The sequence below is a fragment of the Prunus mume genome, linkage group LG2 (assembly GCF_029339155.1).
Source record: "Prunus mume cultivar Tortuosa linkage group LG2, ASM2933915v1, whole genome shotgun sequence".
Lineage (NCBI taxonomy): Eukaryota > Viridiplantae > Streptophyta > Magnoliopsida > Rosales > Rosaceae > Prunus > Prunus mume.
The window spans coordinates 23249922-23264993 of NC_142699.1; the positions used below are offsets into that span (position 1 = coordinate 23249922).

The window sequence follows — 15072 nt, forward strand, 5'->3', positions numbered from 1 at the left end:
GTGGCCACATGTGTGGTACTTGGAATTGATGGCATATTATTGGAATTGATGGATTATGTTTGAGGTACATCTATGTGGAGATTAGTGCAGTACCAACGTGTGGTATAGTTAACAAGATATTATTCACCACCCTGCTCATATTATCTGCACAAGGTTGGCCAGGTATCCCTAGCCACATGCCCGACTTGTCTACCCAGATGGTTAACTAGTTTCCCTTCCCCTGTTGCCTTTGGATTTGATGATGTTCCCATATACCCCTTCGTGGGTGATTACATGATATATATACTATGCGCATGTGTGAAACCCCATATTTTTAAAATATGCATACTAATATTCTTGGAAATTAAATATTTAAAATTAATAATTTTAATAATTAATATATATATATATATATATATATATATATATATATATATAAGTTGCATGGCAAGCCACGTGAAAGCTTTTGCTATAACCTATCAAATCTATTATATGGTTTTATAACCATGCCAATTCACTTCAATCTTATTTAATATTTATATACAAGCTTTTAGAAAAGCTTTTTATTGCTTACTAAAGTTTCTCCTAAGTTTGACGTATTGGTTTTTAGAGTCCTCAAAAACCACAATAAGCATGAGGTGGTGAATATTAGTATGAGGTGTAAGAACAATAGGTAGTCTTGTATATATAAATGTAATTGGAAAGTGCTTACTAAGCACTCTTTGAAGCCAGCACATAAGACTAAATGGGGTGGCAGTTTTACCTTCAAGCCACCCATGTAGTCTATAAATCCTAGGATGTAGCCTAGAAATCCCTAGGTTAGTTATGTGGCACAATGTTAAGCTTCATCCATATTTTCTTTACCGACTCTAACTTACTATAAATAGTCCTACCTAATAGTTATTGGATCATAAGTTCTTCAAGTTATAGTAGTTTCCTAAAAAAATCGTAGACAAAAGAAAATAAGGGAACTAAGTGTGGTGAGGTTTTGAAGAAGCTCAAAGTATTTGAACTTACAACTAGGAGTTATACAATAGCTTTGGATTTGAGGTAGGGGTTTTTCTTGGGGAGGTTTTGCATACATTGATTTAATTAAATATTGTAAATATTATATTATGCTTGGTAATATTATTTGATTATTATTGTAAATCCTATATTATGCTTGGTTATATTATTTGATTGTTATCCTTGATATTGGATGTATACGTGTTGTCAATTATCATTATAATTTGATTAATTTTGACATATTTGGTGGTGGTTGGAATTTTTGGGTTGATAAAGAAATTATGGAAAAGAGGAATAATGAGAAGAATCTTTTGTGTAGTTGAGTCTAACCATTGTAGGGACCAAGTTCAGGTGAGCTCGTGTGCACAATAGATTAGGAAATCAACGGTAAAATTATTGATTGGGTGATTTGGGCTTGGAGATCAATGATGTAGACAAGATGACTAGCAAAAGGGGAATTATGAGATGATTGAAATGGGTGTTAGTTTATATGATGGGGCATTCGGAATCTCAACGGTATGAGACATGCAGATTTGCTTGCCCTATTATATAGATTAACGGGTTAGGTAGAAATGAAGTTCATTCATGCATTGCAGAAATTGTACATCATAAATCTCACCAAACACATAAGACATAGGACCCCTACTGAGCATGTAATGCTCACCCCTCATTGAATCCATTACATGCTTTGAATCTGAAGTTTAGTTTTTGCTGAGGAAACAAGAAGAACGGGTTGTGGATAGTTTTGAATGTTTTGTTTGTTACTTTCTTGTTATTTTGCTTGTAATGGTACAATGTAAATTATTTTGACTTAAATAGAAGTTTATGTTCAATTTTCATGTTTCTTGATATTTAAATTTTTTAGTTTTTCTTTTACCTCACATTCCCAAATTTATAAAAATTTAAAAATTTAAAAAAAAATTGGGGTGTGACAGCTGTTGAGGCCCAAAAAAGTCCACGGTTGGGCCCAAATAAGTTTTTGGTCCAATACGCTACTGTATTAAAAAAAATCACATATCTGAGTACACAAAGGCTCGTCATATACGAGTCACACCACACGCGCCATGCCAAATACATAATTCGTCATGTTAGGAATCGAGATTAAGATTATAAAATGCATTATCTTCACAAATCTATGCTAATTATCCCGTCAAGCATAATAATTGTAAGCATGTCAAGTGATATGCCATGCCAAGTAGGAAATCATTATTACACACCCAACCACGCTACAAGCCTAAGTAGGCCCAAGCCACTCGAATGCCCGGGGCTTGCTTGAGTGGGTTGTGGTATGGATGGTAATAAATCAACATGAGGCCCATTGATGGGCTGAGAAATGGAAAGTTTTGGGTTGCTTGGGAGCCTAGAAACTCAAGCTCATTTCTTAGATCCAAACATGTGGGTGAGCACAAGAGAGAAAAGTAGCCCAATAACCCAAGCAAAATAACCTAACCAAAAATAACCCAACCAAAAATAAGCCCAATCAAAATAGCTTATTAACTCAACTAAAAAGCCTAAACGTTTTAAATAGCCCACTTGCTTGATAAACCATCTTGGCCCATACAACTACCATAATAAGCTACAAAGGCACCAGCACCTAGCTAAAGGAACAAAAGCCACGAAGGGGAGGTCTGGAGGTTCCAGCACATGGAAGGAGCAGGTTCCAAGCAAGAAACATTCAAAGTACCAAAGAATATTAGCCTACGAGCTGCCAGGTGCACCCTTTGAACCAGCATGTATATTCAATTCCTTCCCTCATCAGACCTAGCCTTGGAAGAGGAAAGAAAAGAAGGAAGAAAGATGGCTGAAAATAGGAGTCTGAAATAACCGCGGGAAAGGGGGCCTTGAGCTCTAAAAAATCCATAATTTTGTGCAAATGGGCAGAGAAGATTTCACCAAAAAAGGATGATTGAAGGGATGAAGGGAGAAAGGAAGGGAAAGACTTGACAAAATGGGATGGAAGCCATTAGGGTTTCTTGGGAAGTGATGGTTTCCAACTGCTATAAATTGAGGCCTCTTCAACCCAACGAAATCAACCCACATCTAGAGAGCAAGCTTCATCTCTCAGCATGAAATCTCTGCAATTTCGTGCCCTATTCCTCCATCTCCTCCCACTTTCCATTCTGTCATGCCATTCTATAGTTTGACATAGCTTTTGTCAGGCTGCTGGAAACTTACCCAAACCACCAAATACTTCACCATTAGCCACAACTCAGACCCAGAGAGCAAGCTTTCTCTCTAACTTACAAAAACCCAGCAATCTCGTGCACTGTTCATCTTCTTCTCCATTTTGCTCTTCTGGCTGCTGCCAGAAGAACTCTGCTCTTCATTTTCCCTTTCCTAGCCAAATCTCTTACAAAATTTCTCCTTCCTTGCCCTAACACTTCCTTTTCCCTCAAAGCAAGCCTAAATTTTCTCTTAGTGCTAAACTCATGTTGATTTTGCTCCCATGCCACATGCCACTCACGCTGAGCTTGAGAGTTTATTTGTAAGCATGAAGAAATTACCTGTAAGCTGCCATTATTTTGGTTGGTGAAGGTAACCAAAATACTTCCTAAGGCTCTACAGCCCTTTCGAGGTACTTTGGGGCTTAATTTTCGAACTCAGGCAAAGGGGACAATTTCATCAGTCCGCCCTTTACAAAGAACCCGACCTATTTGCAGCTGCTGGAGGAAAAAGTTCCCTACATAAATTGGCGACTCTGCTAGGGATTAGGCCATTATCTTCATCGATGCCTCCAAAGAAGAAGACCAGAAGAGACAACATGACTTCCCAAGACGAGCTGGACCACGGTGACTAGGAGTCAAGGCAAAATGTCTCACATAGAAAAGAAGAACATGCAAGTGAGGGAGCTTTTACCATCATCGACCTTGTTGCAGCCATCCATGCCATGGGGAAACCCAGAGGGGGATGGTGGACACAATCAAAGAGCTAAAAGTTCAGTATCCAAGCCAAGCAAAGAAAACGAAAGACCACTCCAAGAAGAATTTGTTGCTGCCGGAAGGGTGTCTGAACAAAAGGGGCCATCTTTTGTAGCCCATGAAGATGTCATCGCCATGCTGGAAAATAAACTAAGCCAAAACCAGGAAGATTGGAAGTATGTCCCTCAGCCGCCGTATCCATCATGCCTATTCCAGCAGCCATATCCTAATGGCTATGAAATACCAAGCTTTGTCCTTTTCGACAAAAGGAAAGGGAGCCCGAAGGAGCACGTCAACCATTTCATTGATGCCTTGGGACCACATGCTGGTGATTATAATCTCTGGCTTAAATTTTTTCGAAAAGCCTTACCAATCATGCTTGTACATGGTACATGAGGTTGACACCAGGCTCTATTTGTTCTCGGGAAGATTTGGCAAGCAGGTTCTCTAAGAAATACTTCCAATATGAAGAAAGAGTTACTACCATTCAACTTAACAACATTCATCAAAAACAGGGGGAAGATCCTGTGGACTTTGTGCGTAGGTTCTGGGACCTATCTCTGGATTGCTATGATGAGAAAGATGAAGAGGCGCTCGTCAAAATTTGCATTAGTAACATCGTGGCAGATTACAGAGTTTATTTGGAAAATATTGGCATTACCCAATTTTCTCGGCTGCTGACAGTAGTGAGGAAAACAAGCATTTCAGTCAAACTAAATGGGCAGGAAGCTTGGAAGGGTGAAGAGGAAGAACGTCACTCGGAGGCTTTATTTGATCAGCAAGATTATCGAGAGACTGCTGCCGTAACCTCTCACAAGAGCCGCAAATCACTCTTTGATTAGTGGGGTCATGAGTTGCATGCAAGTAGATCAGCAGCTGTGGCTCTGTTAAATAATTCTACAGAGCATAGCAGCCTAGTACAACACATGCCAAATACATGCCAACATAAACCATAAGCTTTCATGCTATTGCAAGTCATGCACGCTCCTTGGTCCTTTCATACTTGGGGGCTTAATTTGATAGGGGTATTTATCAATGCAAAATGGCTCAAAACCTTACTACTGAGTTGCTTTTGCACCTATCCTTTTGTTTTTGGTTTTTCAAATTTATTTCAAAGATGAACTCCTTTTGTGTTTTCACCATATGCTTTCACAACTTTGGTAGAATGCACCACCATTATTGCATGCCAATGTGTAAAATGATATTTGCAATGAGAATGGAATATTTTGGAAAAAGAAAAAAAATCTCTAGAATTCTTTCCTTACTTTTATCTTCTTCTGTTTTGCAAAACATGTTCTTTGAAAAGAAAAAAGAAAATAGACAAGCAAACTTCCCTTTAAAAAGCTAAGCCTCTCAATAGTAACCATGTCAAGCAAAGTCACTTGAATGGGGTCCCGAACCATCAACAAGCATCATGCTTAAGCAAAAAATAGCATAAGGCACGAGAAACCGATCTATTCCAAAGAAGCACGCAATCTTGAGGTGTAATAACCCAAACCCAAAATTAATATTTAATTATTAATTTATTTGAGAAAAAGACAAAAATATCCCTAGAATATTTTATTAGTTTAAAAGTTGACTTTTTGACCGGGAAGGAATTTGAGGATTTTAGTTATACCGTTGTAGAGCGCGACGAAACAAGTTCGTAGACATGTAGTGGACTTAAATCGGAATTGTAACGAAGGAGTTACGATCAAAAGAAGTTCAGTGGCATAATCGTAAATATTTCGAAGTTCAGATTTTATAAACCCAGATTTTTCTGGTTTTCGGGGAGGACAAGCCGACTTTGGGAGCTGTTTTCTCTCAGCTCCGACCTCCGATTCAGGCAAGACCAGTGCCAGACGAACCACCAAACATCCCTCTTCCAACTTCAGCCCTTCGCTACCTCTATCTGCCGCCATAGTCGCCGGAAACAGTCGCGAAACAGGCGGTGTTCGACAGTTTTTTTGTAAACTTTCGCCGGCTCCGTTCTCCGTCATCCGGCCACCATTTCCGGTGATCCAGGTATGGAAACTCATCTATTTCTCGAGCCCTAGCTGCTGGTCGGGTAGGATTTCACAAATTTCTAGCGTAGATAACTCGATCTTGGATCCAAAGTTTAGCCAAATTTTGGGTTGAGATTCGGCCACTTCCGGCCAGTTTTTGGGGTAGGTTCAAGAACAAAAGTGGCTCCAAATAGGGTGTTTTACCTAGGATAGGAGTCTTGAGCCGAGATGTTGAGATTTTTCGGGCGTTATCGCTTTAGGCACCACGCGCTGCCGGCGCGTGGGCAGCACGTGAGCAGTAGGGTGGAGACCACAGTCAGTCCTAGAGTGATCTCCTAGTCCTCACGAGCGTGTGGGATTTTGCGGATCTTAATTCGGATATCGTTTGAACCCCAAACGGATCTCGCATCTGTGCGATTTCCGGGTTCAATACGTTTGAACCGTTGGATCGTAGTTAATTCCAAGTATGTTAATCTAGACTTTCCCGGATCGTATGATATTTGACAGATCGTAAAACGGAGTCCCGGATACTCCAGAAATGTCAGCCCTAGAGTGAGGTTCTGATAAAACAAACCGATTCTGGTCGGAGCAGAGGAAAGAACTACGTGTGGCTTGATCCTCGAAAGGTGCGTAGGCGACCTACGATTATCAGTGCGATCCGAATCGAGTCCCTTAGTTGTATTCTTGTTTTGACATTTTAGTCATTTACGACCCACGTTTACAGGTGTCGATTTAAGCGAGTTTCGACCGGATTCCAAAGTAGAAATTGGGTCAGTCGTTTCAATTGGTATCGAGCATTAGGTTAACTTCCTGTAGACACTGCATTACTTATGCATCCGTATTTTCAGAATTGCTGGACAATTATTTGGTTGTTTTATTCCAATTGTTATTTTATTATGTTATTTTATTTTATTGCATTGGTGTGACTGAGAAAATAGATATCCAGAAGGATTTGAAAAATTTGTTGAGGTTGAAAAACTTGTTATACATGTTATTATATGCTTATATGTCGAGAACTGAGGTTTAGCAAGATCAGTATTTAATTATCGGTTTATTCATCACCTTTATATTTGTTCATGTGATTAATTGTGTTGTAAGGGTATAAATTTTTTATTGGAATGATATGCTCAAGAGAGTAAGGTGGTTAACCAACTAGCTAAGTAATTGATGCATAGATTCAAGGGGTTGAAAAGGAAGAAATTTAATTTTTGGTTTTCATCAGATTTTGGTGTGTGTATATATATATATATGGATATATTTTATGTTCAGTGGAAAACCAGTTTATTGAAAGTTTATGTAAATAACAGATTATGGTTTTCAAACCCACCATAGGATACCCCCAGTTGCCTTGAGACAGTTATTTTGCTCCACGAGTTCGGGGTGAACTGTGTGATGCCGATGTCTGATCGATTATTTTGCCCCACGAGTTCGGGGCGTCGGCCGTGTGGTGCGGTTTGCGGCTCGGATTGAGAGGTGTCTCCGAGACTGCCGATTCGGATCAGCCGACTACGGTCCCTGAATCCGCCATTTGCGGCTCGGGTTGACTTTGTGTCACCGAGACCTGCCAGGAATTGATTATCGGAATTGACGGATCAGATATGAGGGTATGCCTAGGTGGAGAGAATTTTAGTTTTGAGATGCTTTTAAACTAAATTAAGGATTTTATACAGTTACCACTATTTGCTTCAGTATCACAATTGTTTTACAAGCACTATATATATATATATATATATATATATACACATATATGTTTATTTATAAATCTTAAGTGAGGTCGATATAAAGATATTCAAAGCTTGCCTATTTTCTCTTAATCCAGTTTGTTTTAATTTATCTATGACTTTAATTGTTATTATTGGATATGATATTAAATATGTTGCCCCACGAATCTTACAGTTATCCAGACCGTGAGAGCGAATTGCGAATCATGTTGACCAGATGTCTCCTGAGTCCAGCCAGAATTACAGAACATGATGAGTTATACATTCAGTATTTTTCAGTAGAATTATTATTTGATAAGTCATGCATGAATAAGAATGCACAAGTTAGCATGTTGAATTGCCAGAGTATCTTTGTTGATCAAGAAGTTGAGATGAATTTTATTAGCAGATTGATTTATTTGAATTGTTGTGGCCTGAGGCCAAAATATTATGATGCTTGATTATTTGGATATGATTTAATGCATGCTTTGGCAGATGAGTTATATAAATATATATCCTTGTTTTACTATATTTTGGGAATGCTCATTTGAGGAGGCTCACGAATTTTCGGTAGAAGTCGCACTTGCATTTCATTAATTATAATTAAGAAGGCCAAATTAGTCTTTTGTGCCCAACATTAGCAGTGTCGATATTCAGAGGGAAAAATGGGTTTTAGCTGATTATCAGATTAAGGCAGCAGAGTTTTAAGTCTATCGAAATTCATAAATTAGCAGATCTTTTGAGTTTTATATTTCCTTAAGCCAGGTATTCAGATATAAATATGTGGCCTCAGATTTTATTGATTACCCTATAGATACTGATTCTTGAGATGCAAGTAGTGAGTACGGTACTAGAGGGACAGACTTGAGAACCCCGAGTAACAGATGTAGACTTAGTACCCATCATTCGAAAAGGTGAGGGTAGACAGATATAAATAGGTTGCTCTCGGATTTTATTATTTGAATTATAGATGCAGATACTCAGACTTATAGTTGCAAACGCAGTAGCAGTTGTGGGTCCAAGACCCTCACTCCTCTCCGTTAGAGGGAAAGTAAATTTCGAGGACAAAATTTTTGTAAGGGGGGTAGATTGTAATAACCCAAACCCAAAATTAATATTTAATTATTAATTTATTTGAGAAAAAGACAAAAATATCCCTAGAATATTTTATTAGTTTAAAAGTTGACTTTTTGACCGGGAAGAAATTTGAGGATTTTAGTTGTACTGTTGCGTAAAGCGTGAAAACGAGTTCGTAGACATGTAGTGGACTCAAATCGGAATTGTAACGAAGGAGTTACGATCCAAAGAAGTTCAGTGGTATAACCGTAAATATTTGAAGTTCAGATTTTGTAAACCCAGATTTTTCTGGTTTCGGGAGGACAAGCCGACTTTGGGAGCTGTTTTCTCTCAGCTCCGACCTCCGATTCAGGCAAGACCAGTGCGACGAACCACCAAACACCCCTCTTCCAACTTCAGCCCTTCGCGCCTTTATCTGCCGTCATAGTCGCTGGAAGCGATCGCGAAACAGCGGTGTTCGGCGTTTTTGTAAATTTTAGCGGCTCGTTCTCCGTCATCCGGCCACCATTTCCGGTTATCCAGGTATGGAAACTCATCTATTTCTCAAGCCCTAGCTGCTGGTCGGGTAGTATTTCACAAATTTCTAGCGTAGATAACTCGATCTTGGATCCGAGTTTAGCCAAATTTCGGGTTGAGATTCCGATTTTGGGTAGGTCCAAGAACAAAGTGGCTCCAAATAGGGTGTTTTACCTAGGATAGGAGTCTTGAGCTGAGATGTTGAGATTTTTCCGGTGAAGCGTTATCGCTTTAGGCACCACGCGCTGCCGGCTCGTGGGCAGCACGTGAGCAGTAGGGTGGAGACCACAATCAGTCCTAGAATGATCTCCTAGTCCTCATGAGCGCGTGGAATTTTGCGGATCTTAATTCGGATATCGTTTGAACCCCAAACGGATCTCGCCTCTTGTGCGATTGGGTTCAATACGTTTGAACCGTTGGATCGTATAGTATTTGACAGATCGTAAACGGAGTCCCAAATACTCAGAAATGTCAGCCCTAGGTGAGGTTTACATAAAACAAACCATTCTGGTCCGGAGCAGAGGAGAGAACTACGTGTGGCTTGATCCCTCGAAAGTGCGTAGGCGACCTACGATTGTCGTGCAACCACGAATCGAGTCCTCGGTTGTATTCTGTTTTCAAGACATTTTAGTCATTTACAACCCACGTTTACTGTGTCGGTTTAAGCGGGTTTCGACCGGATTCCAAAGTGGAAATTGGGTCAGTCGTTTCATGAGGTCTTTGGAACAACATCCGGGAGTTTTATAAAACCTTGGTAAGAATCATGCACACGCTAGTCTGGCCCTTTTAAGGAAGGCAAGAAGCTGCTTTTCAAACCCAGAGGCTAGATAAACCATGCAAAAGAAACTTTAGAAATTCCGCTCCTGTCGAAATTTTGGCAGCATATATCTTATTTTTAAGGATATCCAACCTGTCAGAAAATCTCAAACAGTTCACAAAGACAAATTTTGCCAACCAAACTATATATATATATGAGACATGCGAATTACAACCTGCCTTCAGCATTCAAAAAATTAATACAAGCTTCAATGGTTCAATGCCAAATTACAAAGTCATAACAACGTAGTCGTTAGAATGTCAAAAGAAAAAAAAAACTACAGTCAAAGCACGATAAAACTATACATGCTAAAGATCCATGCATCCTATAGTCTCAAAGGAAACAGAACCATGCGTTGATTTCATGCTATGAGTAACACCGCCATCAAAGAAGGCTTTAAACACCATGAAGGAATTGTCCCAATCTTGCCAAGACATGCTTTTCTCCGATAAATGCCCCACGGAGGTGGAAGCATCACCGTCCTTATGGATGTCATCAATAATCTCACCACGAGGCAGCACTACTGGAAACTGTAGAGAGGTGCCGGCAGCTATGTCGGGTGTGCCTAGGCAAGGAGAAGTTGGAGGCAGCACTGCTGGAAATTGTGGAGAGGTGCCGGCAGCTATGTCGGGTGTGCCCAGAGCAAAGAGAAGTTGGAGGCGTGCTGGGAAGGCTGCGAAGAGGTGCGGGCAGTGTATCAGTGTCCCAAGGGGAGGGGAAGGAAGCGTATCCTCTGCCCCTTGTGAGATGCTCTTGATCTAAAAGAAAAGAAGGAGTTCAAACAAATATGCAATTTTTGACCCAAGTTCGTGACAAGCAAAGTTCTCATTCTGTGAGTCAATAAACATGACAAGCAAATTCTCTTTCGGAACAAAAATCAAGCATTGCAAGACATGCATTCTTACTTCTCGGAACCGAGAAGAAAGTCTATAATTAATCAAGCATATGTTCACAAGGGGAGTAAGCCTAGGCCATGCACCAGTCTATGCTTATTTCTGGAACATTCAAATTGGCAGAGTTACTTACCAAAAGATTAAAGCAGAAGCCCCAAATATCCAAGTTAAAGGTTGGAGATTTGAAGGTTCTAGCAGCAGAAACATCAAGGTTTCCAGCACCTACCCCACCTATGCCTGAGACATGTGCACCTGCACACAAAAAAAAACAAAAAACAAAAAAACAGAGGTGCCATAAGCATATTTTCTTCCATTCTTCTAGCTCCTACTCTACAAGCAAAGAATTTTTGGCACTTTCCTTATTTCAAATCTTCTTAGCCCCTGTCCTATTTCAAACATCATGCTAGTGTATATGCTCATTAACCCCCAAAGCTCAATTTATCCTTGCAACAATTCAACAAACTCATTACATCCGTGAAAGTAACCAAAAACTCACCTTTATTCTATCAAGTTCCCAGCAAATCAGTAAGAAAATGACATTCCTCATGCTTTGGAACCTCTCAATCAAGCCTGAAAAAGAAACAAGGGAGTACGTTGACCAGATTAGGTCTTTGGAAAGGAACTCGAAGCGAAAATGGGGTGCCGGAAGCGTAATCACTATTGAAGCATAATTTTTTCCAAAGACAAGTTGCAAGCAGCCAAGACTCACTTACATGTTATCAAAATCCTAGAAAATTAGACTTCTCATGCTTTATCATTCTTTGGAGCTTCTAAACAAGAGACTGCGTTAGCCAAAATCATACGCCGGAAAGGTACTTATACACAAAGGAAGGCGCTGGAAGCATAAATTTCTCAAAGTGCAAGCAAACTCATCTATCAAGCATTAGACAAAATTCATAGGGCGTGATACCAATCCACATACCAAGAAATTTCATTTCATTCAAGCATTCCAAGCAATTCGGGCATTTCAAGCAAATTGAAGAACTCATGCTCTTACGACAATACCATTCCACTTCATGCTCTCACGACAATATTGCTCAAGAACATGCTCTAGAAATACTCAGATCAGCACTCAATGCCAACAGAAAGAACATGCTAAATTCCCAAGCAAAAGCAACATGCCAAGCAAAACTTATACACAAGCTTTCCAACCATCTTAGCTAGAATATCCCACCTTTAGAAAATCACTATAAATCAAGCTTACAACCAACAAATCCCAGACTTTCTAGATTAGAACTAGACATATCAAGCTTCATTTTCCCAAAATTTCGTTGCATTTCGAGCTAGGGAAGCATGTCAAACAGATTTCTAAGACAACCCATGTATCAGAAACTGTACAGCTCCAGCACCTTAACCCTTACTTTGAAATTCCACCGAAAATTCATTTTTTCTTCAAGTGATGCAAAACCAATTCCAACATAACCATTGAGAAGTCCATTTTTATGTCTCAAAAGCTCCAACTCAGATTCGAAAAGAAACATTTCAAAAGTTCAAAAAGCAGCAAGCTACTTTGAGATATTTTGACAAACACTTGGCATGCATACCCAAGTGAGCTTGTATAACTCTTGCTTATCACCAAGCTAGAATCCTAGATCAAAAGCTCAACCTTAGAATTCGATTTCTAGATCACAAATTCTGGGAAATACAGAGGAACTCAAGCATTCAAGCATAGAAGACAAGCATGCAACAAAGGCATCAACATCAACTCATGAACATGCTTTAGAAAAATGGAGGCAGAGAGCACTAGAATGGGTGGATGATCCTCAATTTTGGATATGTTATAAACAACATAATTTCAAGAAAATTTTGTTAAGCAAGCGTAATCATATGAGCATCATAAGTTAAAGACACATGCAGAAGAAAAATCTGCAAAAACTCACCAGCCATGGATGAATGCAGAAGTTGCAAACCAGCTTTGAGGTATCAGAAAAATTCAAAAAATTCTGCAAATTTTACTGGCTATAGTACTCAAACAGATGAACAACTTTGATCAAGGAATTATTCGAGCTTCCGAAATATAACTTATGTACTGATGCACAATACCCACGGGTTTGAGTCTTGAAAAAGAAGAAGAAAGAAGAGAATGAGAGAAAATCATAAAATAAAGCACATCATGCCAAGTTTAGCCTTTTCATATACAAAAAAGAGGTCAGAGCAAGATTAAAGTAAGAAGAGGAAAAGGGAGAAACCCATACCAACAGTTTTGTTCTCACGGAAATTGGCACCCTTCCAGCAACTCGAGCAAATCAAAGAAAAGGGAATCCCAAAGATTAGTGCGAGCCCTTCCTTGCTAGCACCCACATTGTAAGCACTCACGTTGCTGCAATAACAAAATAGGTCAAAAGAGGGTTTGATGCTTGACTACCAAAACAAAGGGCAATATTCATGGATGAAGGGAACCCAGCAAATTCCTCAATAAAGCCAAGAGAAAGCTAGAGAAGGGACATACCTTGCTAAAATCCCAACGGGTGACTTTGAATATACCAAGAAGGGAGCGAAATTGAGAATAATAGAGGAAAACCCACACAAAGGGTCCCTTCCAGCAACGGCAGAAGGGCTTCTTTGAAGGGAGAAGGGCTGAAGGGTTTGAAATCGACTTGGGCTCTTTTCCCAGTGGAGGCAGATGCTTTCCACTTGATCTTACTCCCTCACTCAGTTTTGAGCTAGGGGAACAAGGGAAAATGAAGAAAAGAAAAGTAGGAAGAAGTTGGGTCTGGTGCAAGAAAAGGGAAGAAAGAAAGAAAATAATAAAAAAGAAAGGAAGAAGGCGTTTGGCGTTGGGAAACTGCAAATAACATGGGAATAATTATGACACGCCGTCATTTTGCACGCGGGAAGAAGAGAAGTTCTCTACAAATACAGATCTGATTTTTTGGGTCGGGTTTAATTATTCGGCCCATTCCAGCACCTGTCCTGTTTCAAATATCCTTCCAACACCTGCCATATTTTCAAACATCCTTCCAACACATGCCCTATTTCAAACACCTTGCCAACACCTGCTCTATTTCAAATATCCTTCCAGTACATGCCAATGTCAAGCATCCAAGCATACAAGCCAAAATCAAGCATACACGCCAATGCCAAGTATCAAGCCAAAATCAAGCATACATGCCAATGCTAAGCATCAAGCCAAATACCAAATATACAAGTCAAAGCCAATCATGCAAGCCAAAATCAAGCATACATAACTAATATTAGATACACAAGTCAATGCAACTCTTGCAAACCACAATCATGCAAAATCAAGCCTCTCTAGTCACTCAAGCAAATAAATCACTCAAGCAAATAAATCATGCAAGCTAAGTAGTTATCTTGGGCTAATCCATCAAGCATTTTCTTCTATATCATGCCACAAAATAGGTCAACTATTGTAACTTTAGTAAGTGACCTCCAAAATTACAGTGTCTAGGAAAATTCTTCAAGGCAACACCCTCGGTGTTTAAGAAGGATTAGGTTTTAAGCGGGACCATTGGACCCTTCCAACCTTCCCGGAAAAGATCTGGCTGTAATTTCAGAGACCCTTAATTGGTCATCCTTGAGCTGCTCCTAAACTCATGCCATGCCATGCCATTGCAATTTATTTTGGGCTGAAAATTCATTATTCGGACCATTTCAATACACATTCATGGCCCCAATAATCAAGGGGGCTAATGTTGAGGCCCAAAAAAGTCCACGGTTGGGCCCAAATAAGTTTTCGGTCCAATACGCTACTGTATTAAGAAAAATCACATATCTGAGTACACGAAGGCTCGTCATATACGAGTCACACCACACGCGCCATGCCAAATAAATAATTCGTCATGTTAGGAATCGAGATTAAGATTATAAAATGCATTATCTTCACAAATCCATGCAAATTATCCCGTCAAGCATAACAATTGAAAGCATGCCAAGCAATATGCCATGCCAAGTAGGAAATCATTATTATACACCCAACCACGCTACAAGTCTAAGTGGGCTCAAGCCACTCGAATGCCCGGGGCTTGCTTGAGTGGGTTGTGGTATGGATGGTAATAAATCAACATGAGGCCCATTGATGGGCCGAGAAATGGAAAGTTTTGGGTTGCTTGGGACCCTCGAGACTCAAACTCATTTCTTAGGTCCAAACATGTTGGTGAGTACAAGAGAGAAAAGTAGCCCAATAGCCCAAGCAAAATAACCTAACCAAAAATAACCCAACCA

The 15072-nt window shown here is 39.8% G+C and overlaps 2 long non-coding RNA genes across 2 annotated transcripts; one reads left to right on the forward strand and one right to left on the reverse strand.

The window, feature by feature from the left end:
* Positions 1 to 5687: 5687 nt before the first annotated feature.
* Positions 5688 to 8071, forward strand: LOC148919855 (uncharacterized). The gene is made up of 2 exons (XR_016124496.1): positions 5688 to 5906; positions 7784 to 8071. It is a non-coding gene; the product is annotated as an uncharacterized LOC148919855 (long non-coding RNA).
* Positions 8072 to 10697: 2626 nt separating this feature from the next.
* On the reverse strand, positions 10698 to 12894 carry LOC107880980 (uncharacterized). Its single transcript, XR_016124474.1, has 3 exons — positions 12771 to 12894; positions 11024 to 11460; positions 10698 to 10755 (listed from the first exon to the last, which is right to left on the reverse strand). It is a non-coding gene; the product is annotated as an uncharacterized LOC107880980 (long non-coding RNA).
* Between the last annotated feature and the right edge of the window lie 2178 nt (positions 12895 to 15072).